Below are 27,776 nucleotides of genomic sequence, written 5' to 3'. Positions count from 1 at the left end.
TTGTCTGATTGCTGTAGCGAGGACTTCCAGCACTATGTTGAACAGAAGTGGAGATAGTGGGCAACCTTGTCTTGTTCCAGGTCTAAGTGGGAATGCTTTCAATTTTTCCCCATTCAGTATGATATTGGCTGTGGGTTTATTGTATATGGACTGTATCATTTTTAGGTAAGCCCTGCATATGCCTATTTTGTTGAGTGTTCTTATCATAAAAGGGTGTTGAATTTTGTCAAATGCTTTCTCTGCGTCTATTAAGAGGATCATGTGGTCTTTGTTTTTGCTTCTGTTTATATGGTGAATTACATTTATAGATTTGCATATGTTGAACCATCCCTGCATCCCTGGGATGAAGCCCACTTGGTTGTGATGAATTATTTTCTTGACAAGCACCTGGATTCGATTGGCTAGCATTTTGTTGAGAATTTTTGCCTCTATATTCATAAGGGATATTGGTCTGTAGTTTTCTTGTTTTCTTGCCTCCTTTCCTGGTTTTGGTATCAGGGTTATGTTTGCTTCATAAAATGTGTTGGGGAAAATTCCATCCTTCTCAATGTTGTGGAATAATTTCTGCAGGATAGGCACCAGTTCTTTGTAGGTGTGGTAAAATTCGGGTGTGAAACCATCTGATCCAGGATTTTTCTTTTTAGGAAGGATTTTAATTGCTGTTTCAATTTCAGTACTTGATATTGGTCTGTTCAGGACTTCTATTTCTTCTTGGTTGAACCTAGGAAGGCTATGTGTTTCTAAGAAATTGTCCATTTCCTCCACATTTTCCAGTTTGTGTACATAGAGGTTTTTGTAGTATTCATAAATTATATCTTGTCTCCATGGCATCAGTTGTAAATTTCTCCTTTATTGTTCCTGATGGAGCTTATTAGAGATTTTTCTTTTCTGCTTTTCATTAGTCTATCCAATGGTGTGTCAATTTTGTTTATTTTTTTCAAAGAACCAACTTTTTGTTTTATTAATCATCCATATAGTTTCCCTGTTGTCTATTTCTTTTAGTTTTGATTTGATCTTAATGATTTCACTTCTTCTGCTGGGTTTGGGGTTGGGCTGTTCTTCTTTTTTGAGCTCTTTGAGATGATTCATTAGGTTGGCTATTTGTGATCTTTTCAACTTTTAGATATAGGCATTTATGGAAATGAACTTTCCTCTAAGGACTGCTTTAGCTGTGTCCCACAGGTTTTGGTAACCTGTGTCAGCTTTGTTGTTTGGTTCAAAGAATCTTTTGATTTCCATCTCGATTTCCTCATTTATGAAGTGATCATTCAGCAGAAGGTTGTTTAGTTTCTATGACTTTGTGTAGAAATGAGAATTCCTGTTAGGATTGATTTCTACATTTATTCCATTATGGTCTGAAAAGATACATGGTATAATTTCTATTTTTTTAAATTGTTTGAGATGTGCTTTGTGTCCTAGGATATGGTCAATCTTAGAGAATGACCCATGAGCTAATGAGAAGAACGTATATTCAGTGGTTTGGGGGTAGAATGTCCTGTAAATGTCAGTCAGGCCCATTTGTTCTAGAGTTCTGTTTAAGTCCATTATTTCTTTGTTGATTTTCTGTTTGGAGGATCTGCCCTGTGCTGTCAGTGGGGTATTAAAGTCTCCGACTATTATTGTATTGTTGTTTATACATTTGTTTAGATCCAGTAGAGTTTGATTTATGAATTGGGCGCACCAAGGTTGGGTGCATATATATTTAGAAGTGTTATGTCTTCTTGTTGAACTGTACCCTTCACCATTATATAGTGACTTTCGTTGTCTTTTATTACTTTTGTTGATTTAAAAACTAAGTTATTTGTAATCAGCACCATCACACCAGCTTTTTTTGGCTTCCGTTTGCTTGAAATATTGTTCTCCACCCCTTTACCTTTAGTCTAACTGCATCCTTGCAGGTTAGATGTGTTTCCTGAAGGCAGTAGATACTTGGCTTGTGTTTTTTTATCCATTCAGCTAGCCTATGTCTCTTGAGTGGGGAATTCAAGCCATTCACATTTATTGAGATAACTGATAGGTGGGGAAGATTTCTGTTCATTATATTGGGTTGAACTTTGTTTTCTCTCTTGAGCCATTGTGGTATCTGGGCTTTGATCTTTAGCTTTGAGTAGATTTACATTCATGAGTGTTTATTATGCTGATCCGAGGGTAACACTGTTTTGAGTACTTCTTGAAGGGCTGGTCTTGTCTTGGTGAATTCCTTCAGTCTTTGCTTATCTGAGAATGTCTTGATTTCTCCTTCATATACAAAACTTAGTTTTGCAGGGAATACAATTCTAGGCTGGGCCAATTCCTGCTCTCGACAGTGGCTAAACATATGACCTGAAGTGAGTAATGGACCTTCTGACTTTGGTTTTGTCCCCGTAAAATGGTAAGCACCCTCCTAGTCAGCAAGACTGAGGCAAGGCAAAGGACAAATCATATTTGCCTTGCAAGGTGGTTGTAAAGATGAGAAATCATGCTTAAGTAAAGCATGTAGTAGGGTTCATAGAGCTTAGTAGGTCCTCAACAAATAGTAGCTGAACCTATGAAAACACATTAAAAGTTGCAATTTCAGCACTATATTTTAAATACAGCAGAACATCTGGATATGGAGAGTACATTGTGTCGACATGGTTTACATCTTTATACTTAGGAACATCTGGAGAGTTTGACATGGTGTAGGCTGAACTTAGAGACATTTAGTGAAGTCTTTTGGGTCACATAGCAGTAAAGACAGCTTGTAATGACACTGGCCTTTGACATTCACTAACAGTTTTTCTACTTGAATACGACAGCCATGGAAGAGTTCTTATGTTTTCCTCTGCAGCAGCCGTGGATTAATAGACATTGGGAGATCATCCTGGCGTGTTTACATGGTGATGACGACGGTGATGAGGACCTCATGTCTTCACTGAGTTGTTGAGAGGCTCTGAAAACCTTTGAGTACATATGGTTTCGACATTGAAGCCATAACACTGAAAGTGGGCCTGCTTTCTCTGTGGGCCCATCAGAGCTACTTTCTGGAGATTTCTCTGGTTTGTCAGACATCAGCCAGGAAGCTGAGACACAGAGAGCTGCCTGGGACCCCCTTGGGCTCACATAAGGAAAAACATTCTGGGCTCCTAGTCCTTGTTCAAGCCCAGCCTACTGCTCTGGAATAGGAACCACAGGCCTCCCAGCTCTCTGGCTTGCCCTTCTAAGGATTTTACCAAGGGACTCCCAAATAATGAGATCTGCACATACTTCCCCAGGCCTGCTTTGTTCCCTGTGCACATGCGTCCCTGTGGTTGTAATATATTCATCCTTCGTATTTCTTTCCCCAGCGTCTCTTATCAGTGCATTCCAGCAAAACTCAGCTGGGGGCAAGCCCTTGCCACCCAGAACCCATGCTTTCAGGGGGTTCCTGGGCTGGAACCCAGCTGGACTCAGCACTTCCCAAGATGTGTTCATCTGACACCAACTCCAGGAAAATTAGTCTTTCCTATCAGAAAATAGAAAAAATCTCCATGATCCAGTAAGTTTGGGAAAGGATGCTTTAATCCCACCTTGCGTGGGGAGACACTTGGTCTGGCCAGGGTTGTTGATGTCTGAGGGAGGGGCGCAGCCCAGGGAGGCTCTGAGGAGACCAACATGGGCATTTGTGCCAAAGTCTTTTACCAACAAAGGGAAACTCATCTTAGGAAATCAGTCGTTAGTTGTTGGTATCTAATAAGCCTTTCCATGCCCTTCATCTGGTGCCAGCCACACTAATGTGAACACTTCAGCAGCCTCTGCCCTCGAGGGGCTGAGGATGTACATGAGGTCGGATCTGCACACAAGGCAGACAGTGGCAGCGGAGCGAGGCGGAGCCAGGGTGTGCTCCTGGTCTCCTCCCTGTGCAGGCCTTTCCTTGGGCCTTTGTCTATTCATTGCTTTTGTAAATTAAGGCAATCATGAGGTCTATTCTTTGTTTGTTTAAAAATTCTTGCTCTTTTATTAAGTAGACATACAATTCTTCAAAGTCATGATCACCAAACATAAATTTAAAAACAAAAGGGGCAGTGATCCACCAGTTATTTTGATCCTACTCCACTGCCTATTTGGCTCCTTTAGACTTCAAAGTCAATTTTATCAAATGAACAGCCTTGCAACAAACTACAGAGTAATCAAGCGGGAAAAGATAATTGTCACATCTACTTTGTGCATTGTAGACAATGGAAAAATCCATTACTTCTCCTGGAAAATGAATCTTAAAGTACTACTCGCTTTCCATTGAAAGTGCAAGAGCTTCTTCAGGGGATACTTAAGCTCCCATGGCTTGGTTTAAATGCAACCTATTATCACTGCATAACTCCTAATAATGTTCTCAAATAGTCCTCCCTGGTCTGTACAAAGCACTTCCTCCCACAATTTCTCCTTGGCTTTATGCGAAGCTGACCACCCAACTGCTTGGAATCTTGCCCTGGCAACCCAGAGGAATGAACTTAGAGCAATTTTGAAGTATTTGTTATTTGAAGTATTTTATAAAGGGCATAGTTGGTACTGAGAGGAAAACCAAATTATTTCATTTCTTCCTTTCTAGGTGAACCTTCATTTCTTCCAGACCACTGAAAGCTGTTATTTAAAAGGGGGTTATTTACTTGGCAGTATCTGTTATACCTTAGTTTTTCTATTTGTAAAGTGGTGTGTAATTGATTTTATATAGGCTAGTTTCCCCGATCTCAAAGATGTGGGCTCTCTTGGGGTCATCATGTTGGTTCTGACCCTTGATCCTGATGTCAATGTTTCTGAAACAATAGCGGCCACAATAGGTTTGAGGTGTCATTGGAGCGTAGAGTCCATGCTATGTGATGAAATCAGACACCAGAAATAACCCTAGCAGTTCTTCCTTATGGCTAGCACATGCCAGGTTTGTTGAGGGTGGAGAGAGAGTAGGTTCCCTGAAAACAAGACATCTGAAAGCTCAGTGTGCTCCTTAGTCAATTATTTACGTTCACAAGAGAGGTAAAAGGAAAATGTCAAATGTTCTTGTCCTTACCTATTGTAAAGTTTTCAAAACAGTATTAGTGCCTGTGTGCAATTTCTACATACAGGGAGATAGCTAGCATAAGCACATCACAGAGTAAGTAGTAAGAATAAAAACAGAAAAAAACTGTCTATGTAGGGGAAATACTTTGGTCAAATATTGAATAAAGCTTTTTTTTTTTTTTCCCAGAGACAGAGTCTCACTCTGTTACCCAGGATGGAGTGCAGTGGCATGATCATAGCTCACTATAATGTCGAACTCCTGGGACCAAGAGATCTTCCTACCCCAGCCTCCTGAGTAGCTGGTACTACAGGCATGTGACACCATGCATGGCTAATATTTTCAAATTTTTTGAAGAGCTGGGGTCTTGCCATGTTGCCCAGGCTGGTCTCGAACTCCTGGCCTCAAGTCATTCTCTGCTTTGGACTCTCAGAGTATTGAGATTACAGGGGTGAGCCACCGCGCCCAGCCTGATGCTGTTTTTCATGAGAGACAACACAGTGCCAGGATAGGAATTTTAATTTCCAAGTACATTTCATTTTTCAAGGATTCTCAAGACATTCCAATGGACTATTTTCAACTTTACTAGAATGGCATTATTGGTGAATGAAGTGGGATATTGATCAAGGAAAAGACTGCCGAGAAACAATTTCTATCTTGATTTAGGTCACTCTCTAGGCAAAGATCTCACAGTAGGACTGGAGTGTCTTTAGCTCTGCAACTCTGAGACTAGGAACATGTGCAGGATGCTCAGCAGCTTTGGTAGGGTTGGCTTTGGGAATGACGCAGACATGAAGGGTGTGGGTCCCCTGGTGTGTGCTGCTCTGCTCTGGTCTTCTTGCCCCTGGGCACTTGGGATCCCTAAGATGAAGGGCAGGACTAGCTGAGACATCCACTGTCAGCATAGTGGCCAGTAATGAATACCTACTGCCATTACTATTACTGTTCTCAAGGACCTCATGGTGCTATACTGGCATCTATCCTTGGATTTACTTTGAAACAAAGGTCTTCATTAAGGTTACTTATGAATAATGATTCAAAAATTCTCATCAGATAGCAACAAAGAGAACCTAGAAGCTCATCAGGAGAATGATGGACCATAACTGAGAGGCTTTTTTACCCAGGAAGGCAAGGGTGACTCAATAATAGGAAACCTATTAATCATATTCAACACATTAATAGAACATGAAAGAAAAGTACTTTTGTTATCCCAAAGATTCCAAAAGTCATTCATTAAAATGCATTATTAATTTTTAAAACTTTGTACAATGGAAAATTTCAAACGAACACAAAACTAGACAGAATAGTATAATGCACACCCATGTACCCACTGCACAGCTTTAGCCGTGGACACTTTGGTTACATCTGTGCCCATACACATCCCTCCCCTCATATTATTTTGAACCAAATCCCAGACACCATGTAATTTTATCCATCAATACTTTAGTACGTATCTCTTAAAGATGAGGATTTTATAACTACAATGACATTATCATACCAACAATAATTAATAATACTTTCTTAATATCATCAAATATTCAGTAAGTGTTCAATTTCTAATTGTCTCACGAATACTTTTTTGACCTCTTGTTTATTTGAATCAGGATCCCAGCAAGGCTACACATTGCGATTGGTTGATATGTTTTAAGTTTCCCTTCACTTAGAGGTATCTCCCTCCACCTTTCTCTTTCTGCCCCCTTGGGATTTATGTGCTGGAAGACGTGGGTTATGTGTTCTGTAGAGTTTTCCATAGTCTGGATTTTGCTGAGTTCTTCTCTTTGGTATAGTGTAGACCGGTCCTCTGTCCTCTGTGTTTGCATATTGGTGTTAATAGTTAGATCCAGAGACTAGATTAGATCCAGCTTTGATATTTTTAGGCAAAATTACTTTTTAGGTGGTGTGTGTTTTTCCATCAGAAGGTATATAATGCCTGGTTGACTCTTCTGAGATGCTAGCAGCCATTTTTTCTCCATATTCAGCTCCATTAATTCATTACCATTATTTGTTCTTGATAAAATCTCTTAAAAACAAAGGTAGATGTTTCCTTAGCATGATATAAACACGTATTTCAATCCCAAAGATAGTACCATACTTAAAACTGCAGAAATGCTTTCATCATTGATATTAAAGTCACGAGTAAGACAAATATATACACTTTCACAAATATCATGTAACACTGTTCTAGAAATCAATCAATATAACACACAAGAAAGAAATGATATATATATAAAAAAGGAGAAGGCAAACTAATCATTTTCAGCTTCTATGATAGTTTTCTTCCTAGCAGATTTTCTTGGGGTTTTCAGACAATTGCAAATAGTAAAACACTTTAGTAAGGTGGCTGTATTCAAAATTTATACACTGCAGTCATTGTTGTCATATATACAAATGAAAACTACTTAGTCTCAGACATAATAAAAATAAATACTCCACATACAATAGCACACCCATAAAAAAGGCCTCCTAGGAGTAAACTTAATCAGAAATGTGCAGAATATCTCTATAAAAACACATCAAAATGCTACTGAAGGAATTCAAATAGGACTTAGCTAAAAGCAAACAACCACCGCCAAAAAACCAAAACCAACCAACCAAATGACCAAAAACTCAAACAAACAGCAATTAAAAATCTCCCTAAAAAGAAAAGTCCCGGTCCAGATGGTTTCACACCCGAATTTTACCACACTTACAAAGAAGAACTAGTACCTATCTTGCAGAAACTATTCCACAACATCGAGAAGAACGGAAACCTCCCCGACACCTTTTATGAAGCGATACCTCTGATACCAAAACCAGGAAAGGATGCAACAAAAAAAGAAAACTACAGACCAATATCCCTAATGAATATAGATGCAAACATTTTCAACAAAATCTTAGCTAACCGAATCCAGACGCTTATCAAAAAAATAATCCATCACGACCAAGTGGGCTTCATCCCAGGGATGCAGGAATGGTTCAACATACGTAAATCTATAAATGAAATTCACCACATAAACAGAAGCAAAAACATGAAATAATCACCACATGATTCTTTCAATAGATGCAGAAAAAGCTTTTGACAAAATTCAACACCATTTCATGATGCAAACACTTAATAAAATAGGCATAGAAGGGACATACCTTCTATGATACAAGCCATATATGACAGACCCATAGCCAACATCATACTGCATGGGGAAAAATTGAAAGCATTCCCACTTAGAACTGGAACCAGACAAGGCTGCCCACTATCTCCACTTCTGTTCAACATAGTGCTGGAAGTCCTGGCTACAGCAATCAGACTGGAAAATGGAATTAAAGGTATCCAAATAGGGGCAGAAGAGATCAAACTTTCACTGTTTGCTGATGATATGATATTATATCTAGAAAACCCCAAGGATTCAACCAAGAAACTCCTGGAACTGATCAATGAATTTAGTAAAGTCTCAGGATACAAAATCAATACACAGAAATCAGAGGCATTCATATACGCCAACAACAATCTAATTGAGAACCAAATCAAAGACTCAATTCCCTTCACAATAGCAACAAAGAAATTAAAGTACCTAGGAATATACTTAACCAAGGAGGTAAAAGACCTCTACAGGGAGAACTATGAAACACTCAGGAAGGAAATAGCAGAGGATGTAAACAGATGGAAATCCATACCATGCTCGTGGATTGGCAGACTCAACATCATTAAAATGTCTATACTACCCAAACTGATATACAGATTCAATGCAATACCTATTAAAATCCCATCAGCATTCTTCACAGATATAGAAAAAATAATTTTACGCTTCGTATGGAACCAAAGAAGACCCCGAATATCAAGAGCAATTCTAGGCAACAAAAACAAAATGAGAGGCATTAATATGCCAGATATCAAACTATACTACAAAGCTGTAGTAATTAAATCAATATGGTATTGGCACAAAAATAGAAATATTGACCAGTGGAACAGATGTGAGAATCCTGATATAAAATCATCCTTATATAGCCACCTAATCTTTGACAAAGCAGACAAAAACATAGGCTGGGGAAAAGAATCCCTTTTCAATAAATGGTGCTGGGAAAACTGGATAGCCACTTGTAGAAGGCTAAAGCAGGACCCACACCTGTCACCTCTCACAAAAATCAACTCACGCTGGATAACAGACTTAAACCTAAGGTATGAAACTATTAGAATTCTAGAGGAAAATGTTGGAAACACTCTCCTAGACATCGGCCTAGGCAAAGAGTTTATGAAGAAGTCCCCAAAGGCAATCACAGCAGCAACAAAAATAAATAAATGGGACATGATCAAACTACAAAGCTTCTGCACAGCCAATGAAATAGTCATGAAAGTAAACAGACAACCTACAGAATGGGAGAAAATTTTTGCATCCTACGCATCCGATAAGGGGCTGATAACTAGAATATACTTAAAACTCACGAAAATTGGTAAGAAAAAAATCAAATAACCCTATTAAAAAGTGGGCAAAGAACTTGAACAGAAACTTTTCTAAAGAAGACAGAAGAATGGCCAACAAACATATGAAAAAATTCTCATCATCTCTAATCATCAGGGAAATGCAAATCAAAACCACAATGAGATATCACTTAACTCCACTGAGAATGGCCTTTATCAAAAAGTCTCCAAACAATAAATGCTGGCGTGGATGCGGAGAGAGAGGAACACTCCTACACTGCTGATGGGACTGCAAACCAGTTCAACCTCTGTGGAAAGCAATATGGAGATACCTTAAAGCGATACAAGTGAATCTACCATTTGATCCAGCAATCCCATTGCTGGGCATCTATCCAAAAGATCCAATGACACTCTATAAAAAAGACACCTGCACTTGAATGTTTATAGCAGCACAATTCATAATTGCAAGGCTGTGGAAACAGCCCAAGTGCCCATCAATCCAAGAATGGATTAATAAAATGTGGTATATGTATACTATGGAGTACTATTCAGCTCTAAGAAACAATGGTGATATAGCACATCTTATATTTTCCTGGTTAGAGCTGGAACACATACTACTAAGTGAAGTATCCCAAGAATGGAAAAACAAGCACTACATATACTCACCAGCAAGCTGGTATTAACTGAGCAGTTAACTGGCATTAACTGACATATAGGTACTACAGTAATAGCTTATTGGGCACATGGGAGGAGGGAGGGGGCGGGTATATACATACATACTGAGTGAGATGTGCACCATCTGAGGGATGGTCATGCTGGAAACTCAGACTTGTGGGGGAAGGGAGGGAAAGGGCATTTATTGAAACCTTAAAATCTGTACACCCATAATATGCTGAAATAAAAATAAATAAATAAATAAACATATGTTGATCTACAGTAATGAAAACTGAATTTCTGATGTGGAGACATAGCTCAAAGGGACAATCTAAAAAGTGCAGAAACACCCCAATACACATTGGAATTTAGTGTATGTGCTATACGTATGACAAAAGTTCAAAAGTCTAAAAGAAAAATAAGTGGTGCTCCTTGGTAACTGCAGGATTGGGTCCAGGATTCCTGCAGATACCAGAATCTGTGCTCAAGATGCTGATATAAAATGGAGTATGTTTGCATATAACTTGTACACATCTTCCTGTATACTTTAAATCACCTATATGTAAATAGTTGTTATACTTTATTGTTTTTAATTTGTATTACTTTCTATTGTTGTCTTGCTATTTTTAATTGTTTTTTTCCAAATATTTTCAATACTCACTTGGCTGAATCTGTGGATGCAGAACCCAACTGAATGTAAAAGAGAAATGTTTTGCATGGCAGAAAACAGACAGAACAGCAAAGTTCCCCACACACCTAGAAGTCAACGGAGAAAAACCACTGGAACTCATACCATCCAGTGACCTAATGTGCTTGATATATAAAGAGTTCTTACAAATTAGTAAGAAAAGAACCTAGTAGAAACATGAATGAAGAATGTGAAGTGGGAGTTTAAAGACCAAGCAGAACCAGTGGCCCAGAAGCCTAGGAAAAGACACCCAGTCTCATAATGTAAGAAATAAAACTCAAAACTTCAATGAGATTTTTTTTCATTTATCGGATTAGCAAAGATTAAACAGGTGGTAAAATATCATAAGTATGAGGGGAGACAGGCACATTCCCACAGGCTCAACTTGAGTGTGAACTGGCACAATATCCATGCAGTGCAACTGGGCAATTCCTTCCCATTTAATAAAGGCACAGGTGTTTGGACCCAGCAATCCCACTTTAGGGGAATATCCTATAGATATAATTTCATAAGAATATGCAGCATTACTCATAACGGCACAAGGCTGGGAAAAACTCAAATGTCTATGAAAAGAGGAACAGATTAAATGTGGTAAATCCACACAGTGAATATGACACAGCCATGAAAAAGAACAAGGCAGTTCGAAATGTGCTAGTACAGAATGAGCTCCAAGACACAATGCTAAGTGAAAAGAACGAGTGATATTATGCTACCATATGCAAAAAAAAAGCTATATACATGTCTAAAGTATATGCATAAAATATCTTTGAAAAGCTATCTGTGGGTCTCTGGCAGATTGTGGCCTCAGCCCTGCAGCCACCTGATTACGCAGGGAGTGTCAGGATTTGGTCTGTCTGCCCAAAGCCCTTCATTCATTTCATATACCTACGGTGCCGTGTGCTGGGAATATGAGAAGTAAGAGATGCTTTGGGTTCCCAGGACTGTCTAGTGGAGAGACAGAGACTCAAGCAGACACGAGCAATGTGGGTGGTTCTTGCCATGCTTGAGGGAAAATCACGGCACAGCACGGGAATTGCTAGGAGCTCAGGAACGAAACCATCCCAGGGACTGTGTCTGATGTACAGGTGGAAATATCTTCTGGGACAGTAGGGAAGTTTTTTGGGAAGTGCTGTTTAATATCCGAATAAAGAGCCCTACATGTCTGAATTAAGATCCTCACAAGTAGAAATCTCCTTAGATGCCCCAACATCCAGGAAATATGGCAGATAGCCTGCCCCTAATTTCTTGCCAAGTTTCCCTTTCTCGTCACCGAAAACTGTCCCTTAACTTCCTAAAAAGACAACAGCAGTCCTCGCAGGCCGCAGAAGAGCCCTGCAGAGGCATCCATAAGGCCATGTCTTCAACAGCTCCATGCAGACACCCGCAGCGCCCTGATGTAGGAGCCGCAGCTGAGAGGCCTGGTTTCTGGCAGGTCCCAATGCGCAGCCCCCGAGGCCTTGGCCTGCGGCCCTGAGGCCCCTTTCATGAGGGAGAAGGACTTTGTGAACCGGTCACCACTACTGGTGGTTTAGAAGTGCTGTCTTCCAATACAAAACAGCTGCACGGAGTGTGCTAAGCGTTGGGGCTATGTGGTTAGGACGGGAACCAGGCCGCCAGGATGTAAGAACCAGCTCAGGACGAAGCATGTGTCCACGCAGAAAAACCTGTCATCAGCCAAGAAGGGGAGGGAAGATGCCACACATTGACCACCGCTCTCCCCGGAAGTTAATTCTTTGCACGGCCCCACCCCAGCTCCCATCTCCTAGCTCAGTAGCTAGGAGCCCCCATCTCCTAGCTGGGGAGGGCCAAGTGTGCCACTTGTACTGGAAAGCCAACAGACAGCCATCCTGACAATCCGTCTGCCTTTCCACCCTCAGGCCTCATCTGTGTCCTTTGCTTTGAAGTTGGAGTCCAGAGAAGTAGGATGAAGGTGTAGCCACAGGCTATTTTAAAAATGCATGGAGTGAAAAAAAACCCACCAAAACAACAAAGCCTTCACTCGTCATCAAAGAAACAAAAATTAAAATAAGCTTTTGAGGTTATCAATTTTTATCTACTAAGTCAGTAAAAGCTAATTTAATTCCTGGAAACTTTGCAATAAAAAAAATTATGATCACTCTTGGTGGCATTGTAAGTTGTTAAAAGCTTTTGAGAAAGCAAGTCCTGAAAATGATTATGCCAGTTGATCCAATCATCTTGCTCATGGAAATTCATCTTAAGGAAATAATTCAATGGAAAAAAGCAACCTGTCTACACATGTTGCACCTAAATGCCCAGAAATAGGGGAAAGGAAAATAAATCCCAACACATTCTTTGAATGGAACAGTAACCGAGCATTAGAAATTATAATTGTGCAGCTTGCACTGAAAGTGGAAGTGGCTTTAAATAATATGTTAAGTGGAAACATTTGATGTCTGGTTGAAACTTGGTAAAATACGCATTCCTATGGTCAGGATTGGAAAATTTAAACAAACGAAAATCATGGGGTTAACAAAGTGGTATTGTGGGTTATAGCTTTCCTTTTTTCACAGATTTCTTTAATGATACAATTTTTTTTGCAATAAAAATAGAAGATTAAAAAACATATATTTCAGGAAATACAGCGCATGGTGTCTAATGAAGAAAGTAGAGGAACTGGCCTACTAATTAAAGGGAACTGTCTAGCTTACCATCACACCGATGAGGACTGAGAAAAACTCAGGCACTTGCAGCCACGATTCTTAAAGGGGGTGCCCACTTACACAGAGAGAATGTGCACTGTTGTCCGCACCTTGCTTGAATCCACAAATCAGAATGGTTATTGGGCAGAAATATCCAGGGGAGAAAACAGCACTTTTTCAAAGTTAAGGGAGATTTTTGGACAGGAAAATCAAAAATTCTAGGAGCTCCTTACATGAGTGATAGTTTGAACAATAGCTTTGCACCCCAAGACCAGCCTGGCCTGACGTCATAAATATGAGGGCTGTTGACAAATGATTTCCCACCTTGGGACCTGACATTGCAATTCAAGAGTCACATGAGCCTGCTTGAGCTGCAGGGCTTGGCCCCTGTGCTGAGCACAGACTTCTAGAAGCAGCCTTACGGGAAAGGAAACGCTTGGGTTTCACTTGAAGGAGGGTGAGTGGAGGGGGCAGGGCTGAGAGCCGGAGGGAAAGAATGGTCCCTTTCAACGCAGACAGATGCAGTCTGGCTTGGACTCAGCCTGGTTTCCAAAACACCCGAGTGGTCCAATAACATTTAAAAATCTGCACACACATTCAAAGTTGTATTTTAAATACCTCACAAGGACAGACAATAAATGTGATGGTTTTTCCATCCGCTGCACATGGAGTGCTTGCTGCCTCCCAAAGCTTTCAGCGAGCGCACAGTCAGCGTGCCATTGTGCAAACGCCCGACCTACGAGCAGCCACGCACACACGCATGCGCTGCCCGTGGCTCGCACGTTTCTGTTCTCTCCTCAGAAAGCTCTGAGCCTGCATTTGAGCTAAGTTTAGCATGGGCTGAAGGCCGCAATTGGAACGGCTGTTTGGACTGGTTCTGAGCAGGGCGACAGGCTTCTGTGAGAACAAACTCCCTGCCAATCCTATTGGTAAATGAAGAAGGCTATTGTTGGCTGGCTCAGAAACCATGCTTTGGTGGGGCCTGACTGGCGAAGATGACATGGAGTCATGGGGTTTCGAGGGCCCAGTGGCTGGTTTGCTCCTGGATGCCCCCATCCTCACGGCTCTTTTCTGCATGCTTTGAGCATCCTGAGTGTTCCTCAGGCAGGACTAGCCCCAGAGGAGCAGGGCCAGGCGTAAAGGGCCCTGGAGCACCCCCAGGAGCCAGCTGGATGAGTCAGAGGGAAGGCTCCGTAAATCAGGCCTCTTACAGGCATCCCCTGAATAAAACTGCTGCCTAAAGGCAGTGCAGCTCCAGGGCAGCACCAGGGCGGGTGTGGCTCTGCTCCCCATCTGCCCCCCAGGGAGGCCTGGAGGGTGAAACCGAGGTGGGCAGAGACTGTGCCAGGAAAAGTGGAGAGACAGGGGAGGGCCAGCAGGTGGGACTGGCTCAAAGGCCACGTCCAGTCTGGTGGCTGGGCAGGTGACCACACGGCTGCTAGAGGGCAGGCCCTCTGGAATCAGCCAGCAGCTGAGGAAGCAGGGCCCGGTGTATTTCTGCACTTCCTGAATATTCTCCCAGGGAGAGCGAGATGTTCTACTAGGGAGAGAACAAGGAGTTACAGAGCCCTGTGTCCTTCCTGCCATTTGGAAGGTTACGGTGCCCCTTACCTCTTGCATCCTTTTCTAAGAAGTGTGCTCTGTGCTGGCTGTTTGACTCCTCCTTCCTGCACTCTTTTCCTTGCTGTTTGGCTCTGTATGTGCTGAACAAAATGTGGCATATACTGGCAGTGGAATATTATTCAGTCCTAAAAAGGAAGGAAGTTATGTCACATGCTACAACATGGATGAGAATATTGTGCTAAGTGAAATAAACCAGTCACAAGAACACAAATGCTGTTTTACATGATTCCACTTACATGAGGTTCCCAGAGTACTGAGACTCCTAGAGACAGAAGATAGAATGGCGTTGCCAGGGGTTGGGGGGGGGGAGTTAGTGCTCACTGGGGACAGAATTTCGATCTGGGAGGAGGAGACGGTTCTGGAGATGGATGGTGGTGATGACTGCATAACATCGTGAATGTACTCAATGACACTGAACTATACACTTAAAAATGGTTAGGATGGAAAGTTTTATGGTGTGTATGTATCTTAACCACACACACACTGAGAAGGGGTTGGAGAGCAGCGAGCATGGAGCAGAGCAAACAGGCAGACTGCTGGAGGGGGCAGTGGACAGGGCAGGGGCAGATGGACATGAGACGCAGTGTAGACAGGATGGCCAAGGACTGAATGCAGGGGTGAGGAGGGACAAGACCCAAAGAGAAGACCTTAGTTTTTGATCCATACAACTACGTGGTACCATTTGTTGACACGGTAGCCACTGGGGAAGGGATGTGTTACAGGAAGAAAGCAAGTGTCCCTTTTTGTGCATACTAACATTTCAAAACCACTTCACTGAGATATGGTTGACAGATAATAAACCACACAAATTTAAAATGCCTGATTTGATAAGTTTTGACATACGTACCTACTAAATTTGAGATGTCTATTAAATATCCAAGTGGATATGACAAGAGGTCAGTTGGATACCTGGATCTGGAGCTCAGGGGAGAACTTGGAAACTGCCAGCATATGGATGGTATTTACAGACTCAAGACCCAACAAGAGCATATTGGAATACGAAGAGTTCCTGTCTTTTGAATACCACATGTGCTAGGTACTTTCGATCTAGCTTAGTCATTGCAACAGCCTAAGGGGGAGGAAGTGTACCACTGTGATAGAAAATGCTAATCATATGCCAACCTCCACTCTTCCCTCAATTCATAGAAATAAATTTTACCTGGGATTTGGATACCAGCGGGGCACTACCTCTCCCAGCCTTCCTTGCAGTACTTGGGCCAACAGCTGTTCTTCCTGTGGAGTGTGAGTAGAAGTAGCGTGGGCCAATTCCAGACTGGGGGCCACAAGAGAGTGTGAGTGCATCGTCAATGCTCTCTGCCCCCTTCTTACTGAAAAAAAATGGCAGTGACCACAGCCGCCTTGGAAGCCCTGGGCCAAAGATGGCTCTCATCCAGGGCCTCATCAACTGCCCTGTCAGAACCACCTGCCAAGCTGTCACACTTGCGTCACACTATCACGTGACAGAGCAATCAACTCTTATTCTTTAAGCTCCTGAATTTTGTTGGTCTCTTTGTTATAACAGTTCATTCTGCTGTATCTAATATTACAATTCATGGGTGTTGGGAGAAGTTAAATAAGATACCCAAGAGCACACAGCTAAGATCCAAATATTGTCCCATCTAATTTTAAAACCTTGACCCATCTATTGGCTCCAACCGACAAAGATGAGAGAGACAGTGGCTGTGGAGTATGTGGGTCCCAGTCGGAGCCAGCCCAGTGAGCACAGCCTGCTGAGCGCGGTGAGAGGCTGGTCCTGCCGTCGAGTGGAGGCAATCAAAGAGCATGTGGCCTGCACAGCTCGCGTCCCGGAGAAACAGTGTAGATGAGCTGCAGGTCTTCCTGCCAACCTCAGTACCTATGCGGGGGACCCGGTAGAGGTCATGTACACTAGCTCTTCTGTCTTCCATGTGATCCATACTCAGTTCTTCAGGATTTCTGGGAAATCTGATTCCCAAAGCCTGTCTTCAAGATGTCTGAGTGTTATGGGATCCTGATAAGAATGAGGATCTTTGGTTTTGTTTTCCATGACTACTAAATAGGCTGAGAGATATCACAAATTTAAAAAGTGCTCCTTAGATGGGCTGGGAAAAAGCAACATCTTGACTTTCATATCACAAAGCTGGGGAAATGCTTCCTGCTGTCAGCATGATGGCATCTATCCAAAAAGACAGGCCTGGGGACGATGGCAGAGTGGCCATAGGGCTGGCCTCCGCTGTCACACAAGGTAGACAGAGCCACTCCAGGCAAGCACAGTGGCTGACAGGACTTCAGGCCTCAGGGGTGCCTTGTACTGTTGCTTTCCACTGCCTGCTTTGCAGCCAAGGCCAGTCGAGGGAGCTAGGCTGGTGGTGGTGGCTGGAGCCTTCATCTGAAGGGTGAGAAGCTGTTGGATCTCTAGGACCAGTTCCAGCTCCAGGCCACTGCCTAACATACTGCCCAAACTGGGATGCCTATCAGAATGAAAGGAAACAATATTCATGGTGACCTGAGACAAATGGATCAAATGATACTGCTTGGACAAGCTTAGATGGATGGTCCCCTTGGTCCTATGAGTGCCTACGAGAGTCTCTGCCTTGACACATTGGCCTAAACCTGCTAGCACCTCTAAGGACCCCTCATTAATGTCTTTTCCATACAGAATGGCCCGGTGCTTTTTTATGTGTTTGCTTTGAGTCAGGTTGCAACGTTATACATTACTGTAAGGAATACACAAAGCCTTCATATTTTCATTAAGTGTCCAAAGCAAATGCTTTGTTTACATTTAGTCTTTCTTCCTGTGGTCTTGCAGGGAGAGCTACCCAGGGTGGTGGCATGGCAGATAAGTATAAAATCCTCAAAGGCAGATGCTTCTAAAGCTTAATGGAGTTTCTGACTCCTTTATGGGCTAAAGCTTGTAGACTGGTAAGTCTACCAGTGTGCTTCTTTGGATTTTCAACAGAGCATTTTGTGTGTCTTAACATCCACATTCAAGGACTTTCCCCACGGCTCAACATGGTGCTCCCAGGGTGAGCTGCCGGCTTCAGTTGCTGCATCATTCCCTCCTGCTTCCTTCCATGTATCTGGCTGGTGGAGACTGGAGCCAACTGACCCTGGTCCTCTCATTCTTGAAGCCAAAGTTAATCATCGTGCCCCTGCCTGACCTGTCTCGGTCCCTGTCTTCTCTTCACTGGAGTCCTATTGTTCTTGGTATTCCTCATTAAGGCGGCTTTCTCTTTCAGAACTCTGCCACCTCCTGCCTTCACCGATTTGACGGGACCTAAACATGCTTTTGGATCATTGCTCCTCCTGTTTCCTTCCTCGTGGCTCCTGCTGGTGTCTACCATGCTCTTGTCAGAAGTGCTGGTGCTTCACGGGGCAGAGATCCCAACTGGAGAATGAAGGAGAGGTCCCTCGTGTTACCCTGGAAGAATTCTCTAGCAACATTAACTTTCCTGTCAAATAGGCTCTGTTGTGTGCATGCTGGTGACTGTCAGCTTGCAGTTAGAGCTCAGTAAATCTTGTAGCCTTGAGTTGGCCCCTGGGGTATTGCCGTCCACCTCATAAAACTATTACTTAATTAACTGTGGCTCAGCATAACCTGCAGCCTCTGCTTCTGGCCACAGCACCAGGCTTGAGTGTGCACAGGGGCCCTTGCTGCATCTGTGCCTTGAGGCTGGTAGGCCCCTGGCACAGCAGAGAGAGCCTTCCATGCAGAGCAGAGGGGCAGGCCTCCGGGATCGTGGAAAGTATGCAGGGCGGTTACAGAGCTTCCTCCTGTGTGGTCCGAGCTCAGGGCTCAGAAGCCTCTAAGGGGCATGTTTTCGGCAAATTGTGTTTCATAGATGTGACATGATTACAAATAAATAACCAAAAAAAAAAACATATTTAATTGGGGAAATGCCAAGTAAATAGTCATTTAGAAATACTACTTAATGTGTATTCTGCTGGGGACTTGGACATTCAGACCCTATTATCTGAAAAATAACAGCTTCTAACTTTTCTAGTGATAGTAATGAATGTAACGGATGGATGTCAATGGCTTTAGATGACTACTTTTGAGCATAAGTCACAGAAAGCCACCAAATGATTGAAATTTGTAAAAAAATGAAGTTCACGAGCAACTATAAGGCCACATGATGATTAGAGGTGGGCTTCGGGCCTAGAGAGGGCCCAGCAAAGGGCCGTCGTGGAGTCGAGCAAGTTATGCGGGTCACCATGATAATGTTGGATCACATGATGGATAATTGGTTTTATTGTAGTTAACATAATTGAAACTTAGTTAATTTTAAAATAAGACCTTATGTAGTTTAATGCAAAAAGGGAGAGACTTCTGTCTAGATTATCCATAAAGTTCTTTCCAACTATGAGGACTTTTTAGGACATTTTAAATACTTTTTTTTTTTTAACTGGAAAATATAGCATACACAATAGGAAGAACATGAGCTTTGGAGTCAGATATGTCTGGATTCCATCCTGAGTCTGGGACTTGCTGGTCATGTGATTTTAAAATTACTTTCCCTCTAAAATTCATTTCCTTGTCATGAAAATGGCCTGAGATTCTTATCTTATGAGGTGGTGTCAAGGCTTAAATGAACGGTCACATAAAGAGCCTTTCCTCAATTTACCCAGTACATGTGGCACAAAATGCATTTCCCAATGATCATTTTATAAAATGCAGCGGATACAGAGTTGACCGTAAAACAATGTAGGGATTGGAGACCCTATGCAGTCAAAAATCTGCATATAACTTTTGACTCTCCCAGACCTTAACTACTCAGAGCCCACTGTTGACTGGAAGCCTCACCAATAACATAGACAGTTGGTTAACACAGATTTTGTATGTATATGTATTATATTATATACTGTGTTCTTACAGTAAAGTAAGCTAGAGAAAAGAAAATCACAGAAAATATATCCACTATTAATTAAGTGGGAGTGGATCATCATAAGGTCTTCATCCTCATCGTCTCCACATTGAGCATGCTGAGGGGAGAAAGGGAGGAGGAGGGCTGGTCTTGCTGTCTCAGGGGTGGCAGAGGCGGAAGGAAACCCACCTGTAGGTGGACCCATTTGGTTCAAACCTGCCTTGTTCAAGGGTCAACTGTATTCCTTTCTCCTTGCCTCCTGGGGTGGGGGCAGAAGAGTCTCCTCCACTTGGCTGTCCCCTCCTACACGTGGGTTACCAAGGCAAGAGTGACATAGTGGAAGAGCATCTTTCTCAGGAGCAGCTCTGCCAGTTTTTTGTGACACACATGAACACAACTCTGGTGCTCTGTGCAGCTTGCCGTGGAGCAGTGTGTGAGCCCTGCTGGCTGGCATTGGGGCAGTGGTAAATGACAGGGTCAGAGAACAGGCTGCATAGCTATGTGTCAGGAAGTTCAAGGTACTTTTGAAGAAGCCTCGCCTTGTTACTGTCTTGTCTCTGATCACAGTTAGCTAGAGGTGGTGGCCTTGAACTTCACCCAGTCAGTGGGTGCCTTGTCCAGGCTCTGGGGCACAGCACTAGACAAGACAAAGATCCCCACCCTCCTGGTCCTCACGTCTGATGGAAGGAAACAGTCCATCAGGACTGAAGTGTAGAAACTCCATCAATAAATACTTGTTATCTGGGACTGAATTCTCCACTATGGGGCCCCACCACCTCTGAGCAGGGGCTCTGCACCCACATTCCTCCTCATTCTCCTCTGGCCCCTCTTTGAGTCAGGCCTGAGACATTTAGGCTGGCCGCACCCCACTGTACAGGTGCCTGCTGAAAGGCAGCAGGATGGCCGGGGCACATCAGCCTTGAGTTCCACACAGAAAACCCCTTTCATAGAGTAAGACCTCGATGTGGACTGCACAACAGACCTAGGAAGAGGACTTCCAGAAAGGCAATGGGAGACACTAGGGAGACCTACCCCCTAGCAAAACAATCATGTAAAGCAAAATGCAATTTAAAGCATCTAGTAATTGTTCTAAGGGCACACAGCAAAGAGAGAATCAGCATTCAAGAAAATTTACTAAATCTTGATAAGAATAGCAAGAGCCACACTTGTCCCCACTTCCCCACAGCCCTTCCCACCAGTTCTGTGTGATGAAAGCTCTTCTCTGGGCTGGTGGAGCAGAGAAGATGGGGTCATACTCTCCCCCAGTCTCAGCTAGGGCTGCAGCTCCATCCCAGCAAGGCCAGGTCATCTGCATCTCTTACACCCCCCAGGCTTGTGTCGTGGAAGTGCTATCAGGCAGGCACAGCCTAGAGGACAGGGATCCCCCTGCACATGGCCTCCACTGGTGGGGCGAGGGTTGGCCCAGGGCAGCAGAACAAGAATTCAGGGACCAATTGCCTCCCTCCACCTCACTGGAAGGAAGGAGCTTCCACACAGGAAGGGGCCGGCTATCCTCTCGGGGCCTGCTCGTACAGCCAGGGGCATCACTTCGGAACGAGGAGCAGACTCGAAAGCATCCACCAAGCCACACACAGACCATCATCGCAAGGCCTTGAGCCTTTCTTGCTCCATGGGCACAACCTCTGACCAAATATTGGCTAAACAGAAGTTACTCTGACCCAAGGGCGACTCCTAGGAAGCCAAGTCCAAAAATAAAATCACCCTTAGCCCTGGTCATCTGAAAGACTGCACGTGCCCAAGGCTGCACCTTTCAGGAAAGAGAAACTGTGAGTTACAAGGCCCCGGCTGAAGACAGAGCCAAATCATAAACTCCCAGAAGTGTGAAAGCAGCTTCTAAGCCACACACATATCCAGGGACAAGGGAGAAAATCCAACTGGCTGAGGGGCTTAAGCACAACCTTTGACCAAAGGTTTATGCAGTCGAAGGGTGACCCCTCGGACACCAGGCTAAAGGGCATATGCAAGGGAAAAGTACCTGAGCAGGGATATCACACTGCAAAGAAAACAAAACCTCAGATTTAGCCCAGCCAAGTCACTAATCAAGTAAACAACTAAATAAGAAAATCAAGCCATCAGTGGGACCTCAGTATCTAGAGTTACTACAACACACTATCTAACATGTCCAGTTTTCAACACAAAACTATGAGGCATACAAAGAAACAGAAAAGTATGGCCAATACACTGGAAAAGAACAAGCAATAGGATCTGCCTTTGAGGGCGTCCAGGTGTCAGACTAAGCAGATAAATATTTCAAAGCAGGAAATATAAATGTGTTCAAAGGAAACCATGTGTAAAGAATTAAAAGAGAGTATGATAACAACGACTCATACACAGAGAATATCACTAAATAAATAGAAAACATAAAAAAGGAACCAAATGGGAATTCTGAAGTTGAAAAGCATAAAGACAAAAAAACAAAAAACATTCACTCTCTAGTCTTAACAGTAGATTTGGGTTGGTAGAAGAAAGAATCAGCAAACTTTGAAGGTAGGCAGGGAAAGATTATGCCACCTGAAGAACACAAAGAAAAAAGAATAAAAGGCCGGGCGCTGTGGCTCACGCCTGTAATCCTAGCTCTTGGGAGGCCGAGGCGGGCGGATTGCTCAAGGTCAGGAGTTCAAAACCAGCCTGAGCAAGAGCGAGACCCCGTCTCTACTATAAATAGAAAGAAATTAATTGGCCAATTGATATATATATAAAAAATTAGCCGGGCATGGTGGCGCATGCCTGTAGTCCCAGCTACTCGGGAGGCTGAGGCAGAAGGATCGCTCGAGCTCAGGAGTTTGAGGTTGCTGTGAGCTAGGCTGACGCCATGGCACTCACTCTAGCCTGGACAACAAAGGGAGACTCTGTCTCAAAAAAAAAAAAAAAGAAAAAAGAATAAAGAAAACTGAACAGAGAGGCCCAGAGGAACGCTGGACACGCACACCAACATGCACGTGCTGGGAATGCCCACGAGGCTGTGGGAGATCTTCTCTGTAGGACTGTTAAATTGAGATTAAGATACTCCAGGGAGTGTTATCTATAATAGATTTTCCAAGCTTTTTTGACTGAGAACTACAATAAGCAAAACATTTTACATTGCAACAGTCTAGCATGTATGTGTGTGTGTTTGGCTCAGAAACAGAGATTTCATGAAATAATACATATTCTTATCATGAAAGGGTGTTGAATTTTGTCAAAAGCTTTTTCTGCATCTATTGAAAGAATCATGTGGTCTTTGTTTTTGCTTCTGTTTATGTGGTGAATTGCATTTATAGATTTACGTATGTTGAACCATCCCTGCATCCCTGGGATGAAGCCCACTTGGTCGTGGTGGATTATTTTTTTGATAAGTGTCTGGATTCGGTTAGCTAAGATTTTGTTGAAAATTTTTGCATCTATATTCATTAGGGATATTGGTCTGTAGTTTTCTTTTTTTGTTGCATCCTTTCCTGGTTTTGGTATCAGAGTAATATTCGCTTCATAAAAGGTGTCGGGGAGGTTTCCGTTCTTCTCGATGTTGTGGAATAGTTTCTGCAAGATAGGTACTAGTTCTTTTTTGTAAGTGTGGTAAAATTCAGGTGTGAAGCCATCTGGACCGGGACTTTTCTTTTTAGGGAGATTTTTAATTGCTGTTTCTATTTCAGCTGTTGAGATTGGTCTGTTCAGGGAATCTATTTCTTCCTGGTTGAGCCTAGGGAGCTGTGTGTTTTAACAAACTTATGAAGAAATGCTCAACATCTCTAATCATCAGGGAAATGCAAATCAAAACCACAATGAGATATCACTTAACCCCAGTGAGAATGGCCTTTATCAAAAAATCTCCAAACAATAAATGCTGGCGGAGAGAGAGCAACACTCCTACACTGCTGGTGGGACTGCAAACTAGTTCAACCTCTGTGGAAAGCAATATGGAGATACCTTAAAGCGATACAAGTGAATCTACCATTTGATCCAGCAATCCCATTGCTGGGCATCTACCCAGATGATCCAATGACACTCTACAAAAAGGACACCTGCACTCGAATGTTTATAGCAGCACAATTCATAATTGCAAGGCTGTGGAAACAGCCCAAGTGCCCATCAATCCAAGAATGGATTAATAAAATGTGGTATATGTATACCATGGAGTACTATTCAGCTCTAAGAAACAATGGTGATATAGCACATCTTATATTTTCCTGGTTAGAGCTGGAACCCATACTACTAAGTGAAGTATCCCAAGAATGGAAAAACAAGCACCAGATATATTCTCCAGCAAACTGGTATTAACTGAGTAGCACCTAAGTGGACACATAGGTACTACAGTAATAGGGTATTGGGCATGTGGGAGGGGGGAGGGGGCCGGGTATATACATACATAATGAGTGAGATGTGCACCATCTGGGGGATGGTCATGATGGAGACTCAGACTTTTGGGGGGAGGGGGAGGAATGGGCATTTATTGAAACCTTAAAATCTGTACCCCCATAATATGCCGAAATAAAAAAAAAAGGCAAACCATAAAAAAAAATAATACATATTCTTACTATATATAATTTCCTCCAGTTTAAAAAATTCTATTTCTTTAAAATTTGTATTTTTAATTATTTTATTTTATTTTTAAATTTTTTGTATTTAATTCTTTTGAGTCAGGATTTTACTGTGTTGCCCAGGCTGGAGTATAGTGGCTAGTCACAGGCTGTGTCCCACTGCTGGTCAGCACAGGAGTTTGGACCTGCTCTGTTTCTGAGCCGGGCTGGTCCACCCCTCCTCTGGCAACCTGGTCATCCCCTGCTCCTGGTGGGTCACTATACTGATGCCAAATTTAGTGTGGACACCCAAATGGCATAGCGCACTATAGCCCAGAACTCCTGGGCTCAAGCCATCCTCCTGCCTCAGTCTCCCGAGTAGCACAGACTACAGGTGTGCAGCATCATGCCTGGCTATTTCTTTTAAAATATTATTTATACTGATGGCCATGGTCCACTGAAATTATCCCATGACTCTCATATGGGAAACTTGCTGGATGAGAAACAACATGCTAAGCGACGCTTTGCCCACTCTGAACCAACAGGTTAAGAAACATCTTCCCCTGCAGAGCCAACATGTTCTCAGCATCTCTGGCCTGCTTTCTGGTGCTCTTTTATCTCACCTGAGCGGTGCTATGCATTAAATATTCATTTATTTCATCAGCAAATGAACCACTGAGCACTACCCATATCCCAAGCACTGCTCTAAGCTCTGGGGATACATCATTGAACAAAATTAACAAACCGATCCCTGATCTCACGGTCCTTACATTCTGGTTGAGGGAGACAGACATCAAACAAGGTAAATAAGGGAAATATATCACTTCTTATATGGTGATAGGCGCTAAGAAGAAAATAAAGCCAGGAAATGGGAATGGGGGATTTGTGGGCGTGCATGTGAGTAAGGATCACAAAGAGATGAGAAATGAGCCACAAAAATATGTTGGGGAAGAGCCTTACAGGCAGTGGGAGCAGCATGTGCAAAGACCCTGTGGTAGAACCATGCCTGGAAATTCAAGGAATACTAAGAAGGACAGAATGGCTGGGGTGAACTGCTCAAGAAGAGCAACAGTAAGAGAGCGGTCAGAGAAACAGGATCAGGTTACACAGGGCCTTGCCGCCCACCGTAAGATGGCTTGGCTTTTGCTATGTATAAGACGAGAAGCTATCGCGGAGTTCTGGGTAGTGGGCTGACATGATTTGACACACATTTTAAGGGGATCACCAGGGCTGCTCTACGGAGATTAGACTGAAAAGGGGCAAGGGGGGGAGGAGGAGATGGGTATATACAACCACAACGAGGATGTGGGGGATGGACATGCTGAAGCTCTTACTCGAGGGGGGAGGGGGGCATGGGCAATATAAGTAACCTTAAAACCCCCATAATACGCTAAAAAATAAAAAATTAAAAAGAAAAACCCTAGTCTAGGATCAGGTGTGCTGCAAGCATAAATTATATATCAGATTTCAAAGACTTAGTAAGGAAAAAATAATTATATGATGAAATGATAATTTGGATATATTGGGTTAAATAAAATACATTATTAGAAAAGAAAGGGGGGGGCAAGGAAGGCCCCAGGCTGCCCAATTAGAAAGCTCCGTAGCTGTTCAGGGGGAGGAGAGGAGGCAGCAGCGCAACCGCGAGGGCGGTGGCCTTAGGGTCCGTTTTCAAGCTGACAGGACCTGCTCACGGGCTGGGCACGGGGTGCAGAGGGCAGGCGTCGCAGGTGCTCGAGTCCCGTCCCACTAAACGTGATTTCAGCTGCTAGGGCTGAGGGAGACATTCACATTAAAACAGAGGGCACCTGCAGACCAAGATCCTGGTCCTAAGAAAGACAAACCGTGATTTTGGCAGGAGAGGGACTGGAGCAGATGCAGGGGATGGAGCCCTCCCCCGCCCGCAAAGCCGCCCTCCTGAGCGGGTCCACTGCGAAGCAGCTGCTCTGTCCGGGTACCGTCTCCTCGTTCCTCCTTAGCCTGCGCCAAAGGACGGCGAGGGGCGATGCGCGGCGTCCCGCCCGCGGCCACGCCCGCGCCCGGGTCTACGCGGCCACGCCCGCGCGTGTCCTCGCCGCCCCCTGCCAGCCGGGCCCCCCGCGCCCCCCGCGCTTCCCCGCGGCTCCCCCGCGCCTTCCCGCGGCTCCCGCGCCCCCCCCCGCGTCCCACAGCCCCGCGCCCCCCCCGCGGCTCCCGCGCCCCCCGCGCCCCCCCCCGCGGCTCCCGCGCCCCCCGCGGCCCCCCCGCGGCTCCCGCGCCCCCCGCGTCCCACAGCCCCGCGCCCCCCAGCCCCGCGCCCCCCGCGCCCCCCAGCCCCGCGCCCCCCGCGCCCCCCAGCCCCGCGCCCCCCGCGCCCCCCAGCCCCGCGCCCCCCGCGCCCCCCAGCCCCGCGCCCCCCGCGCCCCCCAGCCCCGCGCCCCACAGCCCCGCGCCCCACAGCCCCGCGCCCCCCCCTGCGGCTCCCGCCCCCCCGCGCCCCGCCCCCCGCGGCCCCGCGCCCCCCCCGCGCCCCGCCCCCCGCGGCCCCGCGCCCCACGGCCCCGCACCCCACGGCCCCGCGCCCCGCGCCCGCCGCCTACCCGGCCAGGCTGGATGTCTGCGGGGGGCAATGAAGTTAGGGCCCTCATTCCCCGTTTCTGACCGTCTAGTTTCGCTGATACTGTTTTTGACAAACGCTACACACTTGTGCTCTGAAGAGACTGTGCTTAGCTAGCAGAAATAAACGAATCCTTGCAGGGTTCAGACGTCAACTGTCGGCTCCACCGGCTTCTCCGTAACACGCTTCCACGGAAGTGCAGCTGGCCGTTTCCGACGCCGGCCTCACTGACGCCCCCTCGCGGGCGCGTCCTGCTGCGTCCTGCCTGTGCACCGGGAGGCGCCACGCTGCGCACAACGGCTGTGTTGAGGAGTCTCTTTTGTAAATCTCACTGAAAAATAAACGACATACTTTTGGTGACTGGACGGGAGTAGGCCACCCTGTGCACCCTGAAAAGCCTGCACCACGGACACTGTGTGCTAAGTGGAAAATTGGGAGCTCGGCGGTGGAGAGCACGTAAGGAAAAGCACGTGTGGTGGCTTACAGGTCAGGTGCTGTCCTCCCTGGGGCTCATCGTCCTGGCGTGGATGTGCTGACCCCTCAATGCCACATCCGTCACCCTGTCCTGGCGCATAGCTGGCCCTGGCGCTCGGCACCTTCGTTGTCCCCAAATGCACAGGTTCCTTTCTTACTTCATTCGTGTGATGTAGGATTCCACATCATAGTGCGGGTCTGTACTTTAGTTAATAGTATTAGACTGCTCAAATTTGAAGAAATGTTTAAAAGCACTCAATAAAATTGAAGGAGTTAGATGTGTTTGTCCGTTGCCAGTGTCCCAGGCCCTTTCCTGTCCTGAGGCACAGTTCATGACCCAAACTCCCCC

The 27,776-nt window shown here is 44.5% G+C and overlaps 1 long non-coding RNA gene across 1 annotated transcript; it reads right to left on the bottom strand.

Annotated features, from left to right (window-relative positions):
- Window positions 1–1,471: 1,471 nt before the first annotated feature.
- On the bottom strand, window positions 1,472–27,145 carry LOC105873501 (uncharacterized). Its single transcript, XR_001155077.3, has 3 exons — window positions 26,937–27,145; window positions 14,991–15,127; window positions 1,472–7,007 (listed from the first exon to the last, which is right to left on the bottom strand). It is a non-coding gene; the product is annotated as an uncharacterized LOC105873501 (long non-coding RNA).
- Between the last annotated feature and the right edge of the window lie 631 nt (window positions 27,146–27,776).

Source organism: Microcebus murinus, chromosome 15, assembly GCF_040939455.1.
Source record: "Microcebus murinus isolate Inina chromosome 15, M.murinus_Inina_mat1.0, whole genome shotgun sequence".
Classification (NCBI taxonomy): Eukaryota; Metazoa; Chordata; class Mammalia; order Primates; family Cheirogaleidae; genus Microcebus; species Microcebus murinus.
This window is presented reverse-complemented; position numbering and strand designations above follow the sequence as displayed.